Source organism: Serinus canaria, chromosome 2, assembly GCF_022539315.1.
Source record: "Serinus canaria isolate serCan28SL12 chromosome 2, serCan2020, whole genome shotgun sequence".
In the NCBI taxonomy this organism is placed as follows: Eukaryota; Metazoa; Chordata; class Aves; order Passeriformes; family Fringillidae; genus Serinus; species Serinus canaria.
This window is the reverse complement of record NC_066315.1, coordinates 109,298,408-109,311,129: the sequence shown is the minus strand read 5'-3', so window position 1 is coordinate 109,311,129 and position 12,722 is coordinate 109,298,408. Positions and strand designations below refer to the sequence as shown.

Genomic DNA, 12,722 nt, shown 5'->3' with positions numbered 1-12,722 from the left:
TGGCATTGCCTTGTATTTTTCCCATTCTGTGCTTTCATTTGGAATTTGCTTTTCTTCATAGTGTGTTTCACTAGGTAATTTGAAATACACGTTCCCTATATCTCAGAAGAAGAAATGAAGAAGAAGAAATTAGTTGTATTTTTTTTAGGTTAATTTATATGTTGCTTAAGCAACAGGCGAGTGCTTAGACAACTGTATGTTAAGTGGCTTTATCTTACTGTTCATCTATATCTATATCTATATCTATGTCTATATATATCTCTGTAGTGTGAGCATGCACAGGAATTAAAGGAAATTAAACTCAAACCTTTCTGAGGCAACACAGAAAGCTGAGAAAGTTGTTTTTATGATGAGGGAGAGTCGTGTCACAGAAGCTGGTTATTTGGGAGATAGGAACTGGAGTGTGATATTCAGAAGAAAGGAAGAAAACAACAGATTCCTGGAGAATTCCTCCTCTATTTTGCCTCTATTTCTCCTTTCCTATGGAGAAATAGAGGCAAAAGATGAGAAAACAGCAAGCAGCATTGGACATTTGAATGGTCATTGTTTCTTTTTCAAAACACAAAGCTACTTTTTGATCAGAGATAAAACTAACTTGGCATTGAAGGTACATGGGTGTGTAGTCTTTGGATTTCAGCCTTGTTATAAAGCAAGATAAATGAGTCTGGTTTGGAATGAACTTTCCTGAATTATGGAACTCACTAATAGCCTGTCTACTACACACTGTGACAGTGGCTCAGGAGTGGCACATGAATGCTCAACACCCAAAGTGCAGGTCTATTCTATTGCCATTAGAAACAACATATTGGAATTCTGTACTTGCTACTTGGGAATTTCCTGATCACATGTGCCAAATCAGAAATGCTTTTTATATTTCTCTTGAACACTAAATATTTATGGGATTTGACGAACCTGGATGCTGTGCACTTCATGCATCATGGTCATTTGCCAGCTGGTAAGATATTTAGGTGAGAATGGGTGTGATGCATGGTGGCTGATAGGACCTGGTGATGGGTTGGATCTTCAGCTGGTTTGCTCTCCAAACAAAGGAAGAAATAGGATGTCTTTGATAATTTGATAGGCCAGATTCTAACCACAGCTGCCTTTTTTCTGAGTGTCCTTATCACAATTTTTTTTCAACTTTTAACTAATTTCTATCTGCATATGTTCACTAAAGGAGCAGTTCTGATGTACATGATGTATGGAAAGATAGTTCACTTTCCTGCTGAAGTTTGATTTTTCACAGGAATAATATAGTAATACTGCTGACTTAGAGGTTTCAGGGATACTTAGGAAGGTGATTTTTTAATGTATCCTGCTTTCACTGCAATACCATGCTGTAGAAGTTTCACATATATAGTTTCTTAATAATAATTGCCTACATATGTCTGAAATAAAAATTATAGCTCAGTACAGTAACCTGTGAAGAAATGCTTGTCATACATATCTTCACACCTGCTGCAACCAGATTCATGTGCCACATGGAATCATATTAGACCCTAAGTATGAATGATAAATGCTGCAAATCTGTCACTTGCTATTTGAAATGTATGGGAAGTAAATCCACTGTGGTCTTTGAACTTCAGACAATGTGATCATACAGTATGGCTTTAAATCTCCCAGCTTTCCTTCCCTTCCTCCCAGATGGCACTTGCTCACCTTCCTAAGGCAGTCCTATTTTTTGCTGTGTCTTCTGGCTAAAACATCTACTGATAGAGAGATTTGAAATAGCCACTCTTCCTGCTTCATTGTTTTCCTTTGCTAGCTGTTGACAGGTAGCAAACTTAAGTGTGGCTAGTGATAGCAACACTGCTGTTTCAGATGTGGGAGAAGGGGCTGAAGGAGGAGCAGAAAGACATGAGAGAAGTGGCAGGGGGGAGAAGAAGGAGAGGAGAGGGCAGGAGAAAAGAAGATTGGAAGAAAATAATATGAGAGGTAGAGGAAGGAAAGTTGGAACAGGAAAGAGGAAAAATAAAAGGGAACTTAAATGAATTTAGCAGTACAATCCCTTCTGCTGTCACAGGCTGCATTGTAAAATTGTACAAATTTAATCCTTAATTATAGCGCCCGCACACCGAAATCATCACCAAAGCATGAATCTGTGTCAAAAGTGATTCTTGCTCCCTTCCCTCAAACGTTCTGCACGTCTATGAAAGTTTATGTCAGCCACCACATTCAGCCTATGCCCAGAGACACTTGGCATTTGCCTCATCTGAAATGTGTTTGCTGCATCCTGGCAGGTGAAAATTTGCTGTTGCATAAGGTTGCCTGTGTACATGCTGTTGGAAATGGTGTCTGGGGTGGAATGGGGCAGCACAGATCTTCTGCTGCCCCAAGCATGCTCTTTTTGGGAGGATAATTTGCTAGTGGGAATCATTAGGAAAACTGCTGCCTGGGGTGGGTAAAGGACAGCTCCAGTGTACCTAAAGGTGATGTGTTTAAACACTTTGCTTACCTGGTTTCCCATGTGAAATATCATGAGAATATTTTGGGACATCCCCTGGTTTGGTTTTTTTTTTTTTTTTTTTATATGGATTTAAATTGATTTGCTCAAATACAAACAGTCTGTGTGCCCTAGAGGGATACAACAGTGAGCTGGGCCATAGATGGAGGCTCCTCCTCCAGTTCAGTTTATCAGAGCATCAGAATGTTGACACTGTCTATGTAAAAGAAATATGATGCTTTCATAGCCTCATCCCTTGGGGCTGTACTTGCACCCTACTTGGACAGGCATTTTTCATTGGGAGTCCATTACAGAGCTCATACTAGAAAATTTGACCTGAGCTTTCTCAATGTGTTCCAGCCCAATATGTGTCCTGTTTCTCATGGTTAGGTTGCTTGAACCTAAATAGAGCAAAGTCAAGTATGAGAGCAACTCACAGTATGAGCTGAAAGCAATAGACTTCTACACCCAGAAATGCCATGGGAGGTGAGAAAAATGCTGAGGAGGGAGGGCACAGAGACAGAAGGTGCATATTTGCTCAGAGTAGATGAGTGCTGGCACCGCACAAAAGTCCTGGGCTCTGCAAGGGGACTGAGGCTTCATAGCACTTGTACTAAGCTTATTGGGTGGAAAAGGTACCGGGAATTAAGGAAGTAATGAAAAGAGTGGAGAGTTGGTGAATTGTGTCCGTGGTACTCAAGTTGCTGCGATACTACTAAGGACAGTTCCCACTTTAAATTAGCCTTTGTACACTTTTAAATAACAGGGTCTTGAGTCACACCTGCTGGTGAATGGCTGAAAATCCTGAGCACCTGCAGGGCTGCTGCAACGGTTGGGTAGGAGTTGGAAAAGGGCTGCTGCTCTTCCCTGTGGAGATAGAAAAGGAAAGGAACTCTAATTTACAGTTTGTTCATTCCCCAGCTGGGAATGGGGTATGGCTCTGCTTACCAGTGCCTCAGAGGTGTTTTCTCTAGCAGCCAGCTGGATAATAGAGCTGCAAATTGCTCCTGTGTTCCTTTCTCTTTTGCTTGCCTCTTGCTTCCCTAGACATGACACAGTTCTGGATCCTAAGCTGGTTCTTTGGAGTCAGCCCTGTGTGTAACTCGTCTGCAGGCAAAGCTCCAACTTGAGACCTGTCTTTAATTCTCTTTTAATAATGCTCTTGGGGCTCTGATGTTGCTGGATCAAACCCTTTTGCCCATCTCAGACCACAGACAGCAGGCAAGGTTTGTGAACTGAGTTGGAAATAAAGGAGCTTTTTGGTTTTTTAGTTTTCAATCTGTTTAAAAAACCTGATTTTTGTAGTGAAAAGTGACCTCTAGATAGGCCTTCAAAGGAGCAGCAACAGCTTCTACCCAGAGTGAAAATAGGACTTTTGCTGCCTTTGCTTGTTACCTGGAGCCCTGTGCAGAGCAGCTGGGTGTGTTTCCCTTCTCACTGTGGTAGTTCATTCGTTACCAAGACATGAGATATATAGGGGAATGGTCTGATTAGAGGAAGTTAAGAACATGTACAACCTTAGAAGTAAAGAGAGTTAAGTATAAATTTGACATTGCAATTTTTCTTGTTTGTTTGGTTTTTACTATGTGAGCTATCAAGTAAAAGTCAGGGATGAGTCTATTTGATTGCAACTCAAACTGAAAGATGCAGGATTGATTTATTTTCAGTATTTCTCACTGTACTGAGGTATACAAAACATATCAGTGATTAGTCTGGATTTGGGTGGAGGGACTGTGTTCTCTTCAATCTAGTTTTTAGGAAATTATAGTTACATGTTGACACACATATATTTATATATATATATGTATATCTTCCTGTCACAGGAACTGTGTGGAGACTTATAAGAGCTTATAGGAGCTAACCATGACAAAACATGTCAGAAGTCAACCTTTAACAGGGGTTGTGCTGCCAGTTTAGATGTAGAGATTAAAGGGCTTTTCCTAGTTGTATTTTTTCTAATTTATAGAAAATTGAGCAGTAATATTGTAATGCAATGGAGGATTATGTCTTTGAGTAGTTTGTGATCACTTGGATGGTGTCAGTTCTCTTTCCTTGGCAGGTTCAAATTGCCATGTTTTACACAATATAGATGTAGGAAATCTGGCTGTTAACATTAACTATTCCTTTCACTCATTTGTGTTTGTGACAGATGCAAGTATTGGAGTCAGGCATCTCAATACCTGTTTTCTGCATCAAAGCTATAATCTCTACACAATGGCTTCACCTGAAATAAGTAACATTAGCTGATTAAGTTGTCAAAACTGACTGTCTATGCAAGAGTGCTGACTTGCTTTTGATTTTTCTCTTTGAGCAAAGTCCAAGCCAAGAGTTAAACCCATCTTCTCATTCAAAACTTGTTGTACTATTTTAGTTTTCTGCTTTTGTCTTTATTCTACTGAAACCTGGACTCCCTGTCTTGAAACATTGACTTTTCTTTCTTCTCAAAGCAATTTAAGCTCAAGATATATGAGTCCAAGCACCAACTGCAGGCCAGAGTGAAGACAGATTGGTGAAAGAGCATAATGGAGTAAATTGTCTATGCTGTTGACAATGTATTGGCCCTGCTCTTGATCTTGAGTAAAGTGAGAGGTAGCAAAGCCAACATAAGAGCAGATGATTCACAGCATTAAATCCATGGCAACCTATTTCCTGGTAATTAGGAATTTTCAGTGGAAATGTTATTTTACATTAATTTATAAAATCAATTTTCATCAAGAGGTATTGTGCTTTTAATTTTTGTTCAAGCACTGAAAGGTTTTACAAATGTCCTTGTTCTGAATGAGGTCTAAATCCACTTGACTTCAGTTAAGGCCCACTAAAGGTTAGCCAAACTGTTTGCAGAGTTTAGATATATTTTACTAAACAACCTTTACTTCTTTAGACTTCAAAACAAAGCACCTGATAGTTCTGTGGTATATGGGATAGACTGACATTACCACATGAAGTCATAAAGCCTGAATAAAAATACTAAAAATAAAATAAAAAGCAGTCTGTCAGTTTTCCTAGATGCCACCTCATATATTTTTAGAAAGCCTTTTCATTTTAGGGACTTTTTGTGGCTTGACTGGTTTTACTGGCAATATCAACAAAGCTAAAAGGCTATTGAAGGTGTTTATAATGCTTGTATTTTATACAAGACATTGGACATGCAAATTAATAAGCATTTTACTGTGAAGAAAAAGGTAATTTTTAGGAAAGACGAGGTAATTTAACCATATTAAAGGTAATTTTACTGTAAAGAAAAGGTAATTTAAGGTAACCCTCCCTTAATAGGGAGGGTTTGGGCTGATTAAGAATGTTAACTTATAAAGAGTTTAGAAAAAACATTACTATTTTTTTTTCTTTGGTGAAATGGCAGACCATTTAAAATTACATTTGAGCTAGGACCAGGCGATCTGACAATTTTGTGATATATTCAGACCTTCCAGTCTTGTTCAAGCCACTGAAACTTGCAAACTTTTGGGAAGTAATCTCACCTCTGATCACTCAGAATGAAATGATAAATACTAGTTTTCTGAAAGTGAAAATCTAAGATACCTACCTGTCTCATGGCAGTGAAAAAGGAGCACAGATGTGATGTTCAAAGGTCTCCTGTCTCTGCAGCTGTTATCTTCCACCTTCTGCAATTGCCAGCTTTCTTACTGAATAAAGCAAAAGACGGTGCAGTCACACAAATATGTTTCTGAGTGAGGCTATGGACTGCACTGAAGTGTGTCACAGATGTCAAAATCACAGAGGTTTCTTTAGACAGGGAGTTAGTTATAATATGTTGCTCTGCCTGAAAAAATCAGTATCACCTTCACCTAAGCAGAGTCCAATGTACCTGAGAAGCTGGCATGTGATGCTCTTTTGCTTGAGTGGAGCTGCACCTGGAGCGATTTGGCTCATCAGATTTGGTTTGATGGATTATTGTTTGCATAAACCAATGCATTGTAGTGGAAGGTGTCCCTGCTTATGGCAGGGGGAGTGTAACTAGATGATCTTTAAGGTCACTTCCACCCAAAACATTCTCTGATTCTGTGATTTAGAAAGAGGAGGAAAATGGTGAAACATGACCAGAAAGTCTGAGAGGTTTGGAAATCCAGTTTCATTGGTGTTTTAATGGCTTCTTTAGAAATGATACCTTATCAGTGCAAAAGGTACTACGAGTGACACTGTAATGACACTTGAACAGTGCAACAATATGACTGACAGTGAATATTACTGAGCCTGGGCAAGAGCTTGAAATGTTGCTGCAGCTGTGTTAGAAACTTTCAGCCCTTAACATCGTTGAGGAGAGCTGGGTGGAATTTTCAGAAAAATCAAGTATTTTAATGGACTGGCTGCTGACGAGGCAGCTGCTGTGTGCATTGTCATAAGAATACTGAGCTGTTACATGAGGCACTTCTATTGTAGGAGAGGATGAAAATCTTCCTTTGACTCTACACACAATTCAAATTTGTTCAGAACTAATCATCAATGTTTCTCAATGGAGACCCCTCCTTCCCTCCTCCTGGACCTACCTAATCATATAATAGTCTCAAACTGGGATTTGGACATGAGCCTCCATCTCATTGAAGCACAGCAAATGGATTGCTTTTATAACTGACTCTTTTAATATGTAGGGTTACTGTATTTACATTTGCTAGTTGCAAGCATCTTGTGAGTTGGCTTTAGTGAATATCTCCCCCCTCTCCATGTTTCTTCTGTATGTCTTATTCCATCTTATAATAACTTGTGGGATTTTTTTTTTACATGTCTCTGTTTGTTTCTTATCTTATACTGTAATTTGCTTTAGAGACTAAAATATTATTAAACATGAATAATGCATTGAGCAGACACTCTGCTAGAGTCTGAGTGGTCTGTTGCAACCAGAGAACAATCTTGGTTCCCGCTCCACCCTCCCAGCTGCACAACTGTCACTTTCTATTACGCTTGCCTTGAACAATTGAGTGTGGCTTGTAATGACAATAATTGCCTCAAAATTGTTTGTCATGTTTGCCTTGTTAGCAACAAACTACTAACTGTTGGTTACAATCAGGTTCTCAGCTATTACTCCATAATTACATCAGGGAATACTTGCAGCCAATAATAGCTGAGAAATTAGAATTATCTTTTCACAAGTAATGCTAAAATGCTTGCAGACCATTCACTCTATTCACAGCCACTCATTTTTACATCAGCAATCTAGTGGTAAGTGAAGCTTGCCCCCATGTAAAAGGCTAGGGGCAGATCCATGTCCTTTTACATCTTCAGAACAGTTATAGTAGTGTTGTACATGTCCTGTAACAATAGGTATTTCACTTTGGCAATATTACTACCCATCAAGCTATCTCTTCCTTATGGATGTACTCAAGGCAGTCTGCTTTTGATTTCAATGTGCAAACCCTCGTAACTAAGCTTAGCTGAATTTCTGAAAGTGTTGTTTGGTTTGGGTCAATATCCTTTGGTTTTTCCCCCTATCTTAGCATATCTCAGGCTGTTCCCTCCTATTTCTCTTTAACATCAAATAAAAGGAGGGGCATTCTGCCACAGAGATTTAGTTTTGCTTTCCAGTAAAGGCACTTAATACATTTTATCCTTTCATATGTACCAATTGACTCTAGCAGAGGCTATGTGTACAGATTTCTTGATTTAATTTGTCTACTTCCTTATAATAGAAGTGGAGGATTTTTTTCAGAGTTACTGTTAAAATGCATGCTAGGCATTGACTCCCCCTTTTTTTTTTCCTATTAGATATACCGTAGAATAATATAATAGAGCATTTATTTTTCAGGAGAAGGAATGTAAAAGAATGACCTTTAAAGAAATTTAATTTAGCCATTGATTCTTCACTGTGTTGTTATATTTTAATTAAGGAAGCTGTTAATTTATTTTTTTTCTGAATAGGAAATTCCCTGGAGACATTGGGCTGTCTTGTGAAAGGTATTTTTAACAGAAATTTCTTTGAAGCATTTATTGTTTGATAAAATATTTGTAATGCTGAATGTTTAAAATTAGTAGTGTTTTTTTTAACCAAATGAAAATAGTTTGATTGCAAGAAAAAAAAAGAGTATTTTTTTCAGCAGTATAGCATTTTGGAATATAAAAACACATAGCAAGTGGTTATATATATTTTCCTGAGATTTGTGAAGAGGTGTTTTCAAATAATTGGTTTAATGTTGCTAGATAGTCACCATATTTGTTGTCCTGAGGCAGAGGTATGTGCAGTCTCTGGCACTTCTAAATAACAGGATGGAAGAAAAGGTGCAGTCATCCTGAAAGTTTCAGAATAGGCTGAACTCCAGTGTGGTCTCCAAGTATTCCTGAACACTGATAGCCTGGTTTGTTAGAAAGATAGTAGAGGTGTTTTGCAGGCTGACTGGAGACAGAAAGATAAAAGAATGATTAAATTTAGCATCAACACAGATTAGGATACAGCTTGACTTGTTTTACAAGTTTTTCAGCACTTGGTGGGTGGTTAACAGCCTGCTGAGGTGATTGAGGCTCAGGCAGTCTCTCCACTGCTGCATGCCAGGTGGGCATTGACCAATTCTGACCATTGCAGGAGCAGCCTTCCAGACTGACAGACAGACTGACAGACTTCAGCAGCTACTCAGAGCCACTCTGGGAAAGGATGTGGAGAAGCACACTATTTAATTGCCTTTGTTGGCTCTACTACATGTGATGCTGAGAAACCAGCTCAGAACCTCAGTTGTAAGCGTTGGCATTGCTAATAGAATAAATTTAGATAAAAGCTAAATTTATGTAATATACAACTTTCAGATTTAAGTGCACAGAACTGTAGAGAAATTGATGCCTTAAGTCACCTCCAAGAAGCTTTTCTCCACTTTCATCAGGACACTGGCCTTGCTGAAAATCCAGAATGTGGATTTTCAGCAGAAAGATTGCCTTGAGATCAGTCTCTGCTGCAGGGGTTCCTGTTTATGGGGATACTTCCATCTTTGTGTTTAAAGTCTTTCCTCAGTGCTTCAGTTTAACTTCGATGTTTTACAAGCTTCCTTTCTAGTGACATAAATCAAGGAGTCAGTTTAATGCATCTCTGGAGGACTAGTGACTGCTTCTACTGAACTTCTGACTGTTCTGATATCCCGTGTGCTTTACTGGGTAGAGTCCCCTAAGTAGAAGGCAGAGTGATCCTTGTTAGCAACCATCCAAGATCCCTGCTAAATGTCTGTAAAATTAGTCATTCCTTCTGACTGGAAGATGGAAATCAAACCTCTAGGCTTAGCCTTTTGTATTTTGAAATCTAGACTTTGCTTAAGTGTAGACATTGGCAAGGAGAAGCAAAAAAGATCATAAACCAGAAAAAAAAAAAAAAAGAGATTCGCTAGCAGCTTTTAAATAAGGCAATATTAATAGATACCTTGGGGCAATAACTGATTAGAAAATGTTGATATAATAAAATCTTGATATCAACAGACTAATCTTAAGAGTGATAATTGCTATTACTAGTTTGATAGGAAAAGAAATTAGGAGATGCAGACTGGGAAATATTTTTTGCTCTGCAAAAACAATATAAAGAGATGACATTTCACTTACACAAAGTTACTGTTCCAAGAAGAACAAAAAAATGAAGTATAATAAAATTTTAATGACTTAACTGGCAAAGACATACAGTGAGTTTGTTATGTCACACTATTTAAGTGTCTCATGAATGGTTATTCTGAAGGGAGCTGATGCTGCAAGCTGTCCAAGAGAGAAGGAAAGACAGAACTACATGATGTGGGAACTCTTAATGTGAATTACTTGGAGTGGAAGAAATAAGCCCTCATCAAAAGGAGGCGGTACAAATAGTGAGAGCAGCAGTGTGGTCCAGAGAGCTATAAAGTAAACAGAAGCAACTAGTGCTTTCAAAACAGTTTTAAAAAAGTCTCCTTGCATGTATATAAAGAAGCTATAATTCTTAGAAATAGTCTTTGAATAGTTTACAGGTCTGCATACATCTTCTGGGATTTCTGTCTGTTTAAAAACAATTGGTAAAAGATTTAAGAAATATATCCCTCCATCTTTTAAAAGACATCCCTCTGAGGTAACTGTCCAAGGATTGTATTTGTATCAGAAGTTTAAAAGAACTTTGAATTTTAGTGACTTAGTTTTTAGGTATTTTATCCAGCGTGATCATCTCCAAAGTACATGGATGCAATGAAAATCCTACTGAAATAAATAATGAGAATTTCTCTGAACTGACTATTTTCATAATAATGTTTTCAAACCCTGCATGTTTTCATAATAGGTACTCCGTAGCTGAACAAATTCAGATGTAGTTAATATGGGCACTGAAATTGCTGCTGTCTCTTTAATTAAATTGTCAGTGCAATTTATGCAGTGATGATAAGTTGTAATTCTGCAAGTTAGCCAAGCTCTGTCTGTTCCTGTATCTTCATTTCTTCTTTCTGCCAGATTTCTGCAGTTCTGTACTACTTATACGTGCTCTCTAGGAACTGTTCATCTTAGATTCCTGGAGCAGGCTATAATCCCTGATTATTCCTGTAAAACTGCAGTCATAGACTTGCAGTTGTACATATTACTGTATCTTCTGCAAATATGTCTTACTTTAATTAAAGGCATGGATATTGTAAAGCCTCTTAGCACGGACAAATATTTTTCTCTTCTCTGAACCATCCACTCAGCAGTGTGCTTACATTCACCCCTGGAAAAAGTGGGGCTTAAAATGATTACTTGCTCTAGAAGTTGAAGAAATGCTGGTGACAGCATTTAAAGGCAAATGGCACAGGTAGATTTCAAAGAGTGAAACAGCAGCCTGGCCAAGTTTCTCATAATAATTTAACAAAGAGTGTTATATGGTGATTGTTGAACTTAATTATCTCCGTTGGCGTTGTAAGGTGTTGATTTCTATAGAAGCTTTCTTAAATGCAGCTTTTCAAAGGAAATGGTAAAAGTATTATTTTCTGAGAAACAATTTTTCACCACCTAGAAACTGGGTACACTTCTAGCCTTTTACAGGGAGCTCTGATGCTATCATGGGCACACAGAAGAACACAGTTTTTTGAGAAGAAATTCTACTACATGGATAATTTACTTAGGTGCATAGTGGTAGTCTATTTGCCCTTTCTGTTTCTCAGAACCCATTTCAGTGTAATGCCTGGTTTAGAGTAGTCTAGTTCCTAGAATCATAGATTAGGGAATCATGGGCTCATAGAATCCAGACTTGTAGAATTGTAGAATTATAGAATAAACTGAACTGGAAGGCACCCATCATGATCACAGAGTCCACCTCCTGGCCCTGCACAGGACACCTCCAGGGACACATCATATGCCTGAAAATATTGTCCAAATGCTTTGTGAACTCTCTCAGGCTTGGTGCTGTGACCACTTTCCTGGGCAGCCTGTTCCAGTGCCCAAACACCCTCTTGGCAAAGAACCTTTTCCTGATATGCAAACTACAGCAATCTGACTCAGCTTCATGTCTTGAGTCCTGTCACTGGACACACAAGAGAGTAGAGTAGGTACCTGCCTTCTGCTTTCCCTCACAAGGAAGTTGCAGACTGCAGTGAGTCTCCTCTCAGTCTCCTCCTGGCTGAACAAACCAAGTGACCTCAGCCACTCCTCAATAGGCTTCCCCTCAAGGCCCTTCACCATCCTCGTGGCTCTCCTTTGAATGTGCTTTAATAGTTTAAAGTCTTTTTTATATTGTGGTGCCCAAAACTACACACCATACTCAAGGTGAAGCCACCCCAGTGCAGAGCAGAGTGGGACAATCCCCTCCCTTGCCCAGTGCTGTGCCTGATGCACCCCAGGACAGGGTTGGCCCTCCTGGCTGCCAGGGCACTGCAGGTTCATGTTCAAATTGCCAGTGACCAGGACCCCCAAGTCCCTTTCTGTGGTGCTGCTTTCCAGCCTCTCATTCCCCAGTCTGTACACACAACCAGGATTGCCCCATCCTAGAGGGAAGTCAATAGTTTGTGTGGCAGTTTGGCTCAGTTTATGGCTTTTTGGTTTTTTTAGGCTAGCTTTGTGGCCTTCTAGTGCATCTGCTGTTTATTGTAGAAGCTTGATGTGAGCCTCTGTGAGTAGAAAAGAATTCTGCAATATGGTTTTTGGGAAGGACAACAGGCATGTCCCAAGTCTGCCATGTCCCAATTAAGTATGCTGTAATGGAACAGCAGCTCTTTGCTTTTTATCTGAAATGTGTTGTAGGACCCTGTGCTTCCTGTGCTCTGGCTAACACCTGGGCATGAGCAGACTGGCCAGAATGATCCCTGGCCTAACTGATCATGCAGTACACACATAAGAGGGCAGAACAGATGCAGCATGCCAGTGGCTGTGGTTGTTTTAA

The 12,722-nt window shown here is 39.1% G+C and overlaps 1 protein-coding gene across 4 annotated transcripts in view; it reads left to right on the top strand.

The window, feature by feature from the left end:
• NOL4 (nucleolar protein 4) overlaps positions 1-12,722 on the top strand; it is a 192,256-nt gene that overhangs the window by 50,469 nt on the left and 129,065 nt on the right. The window lies entirely within an intron of this gene.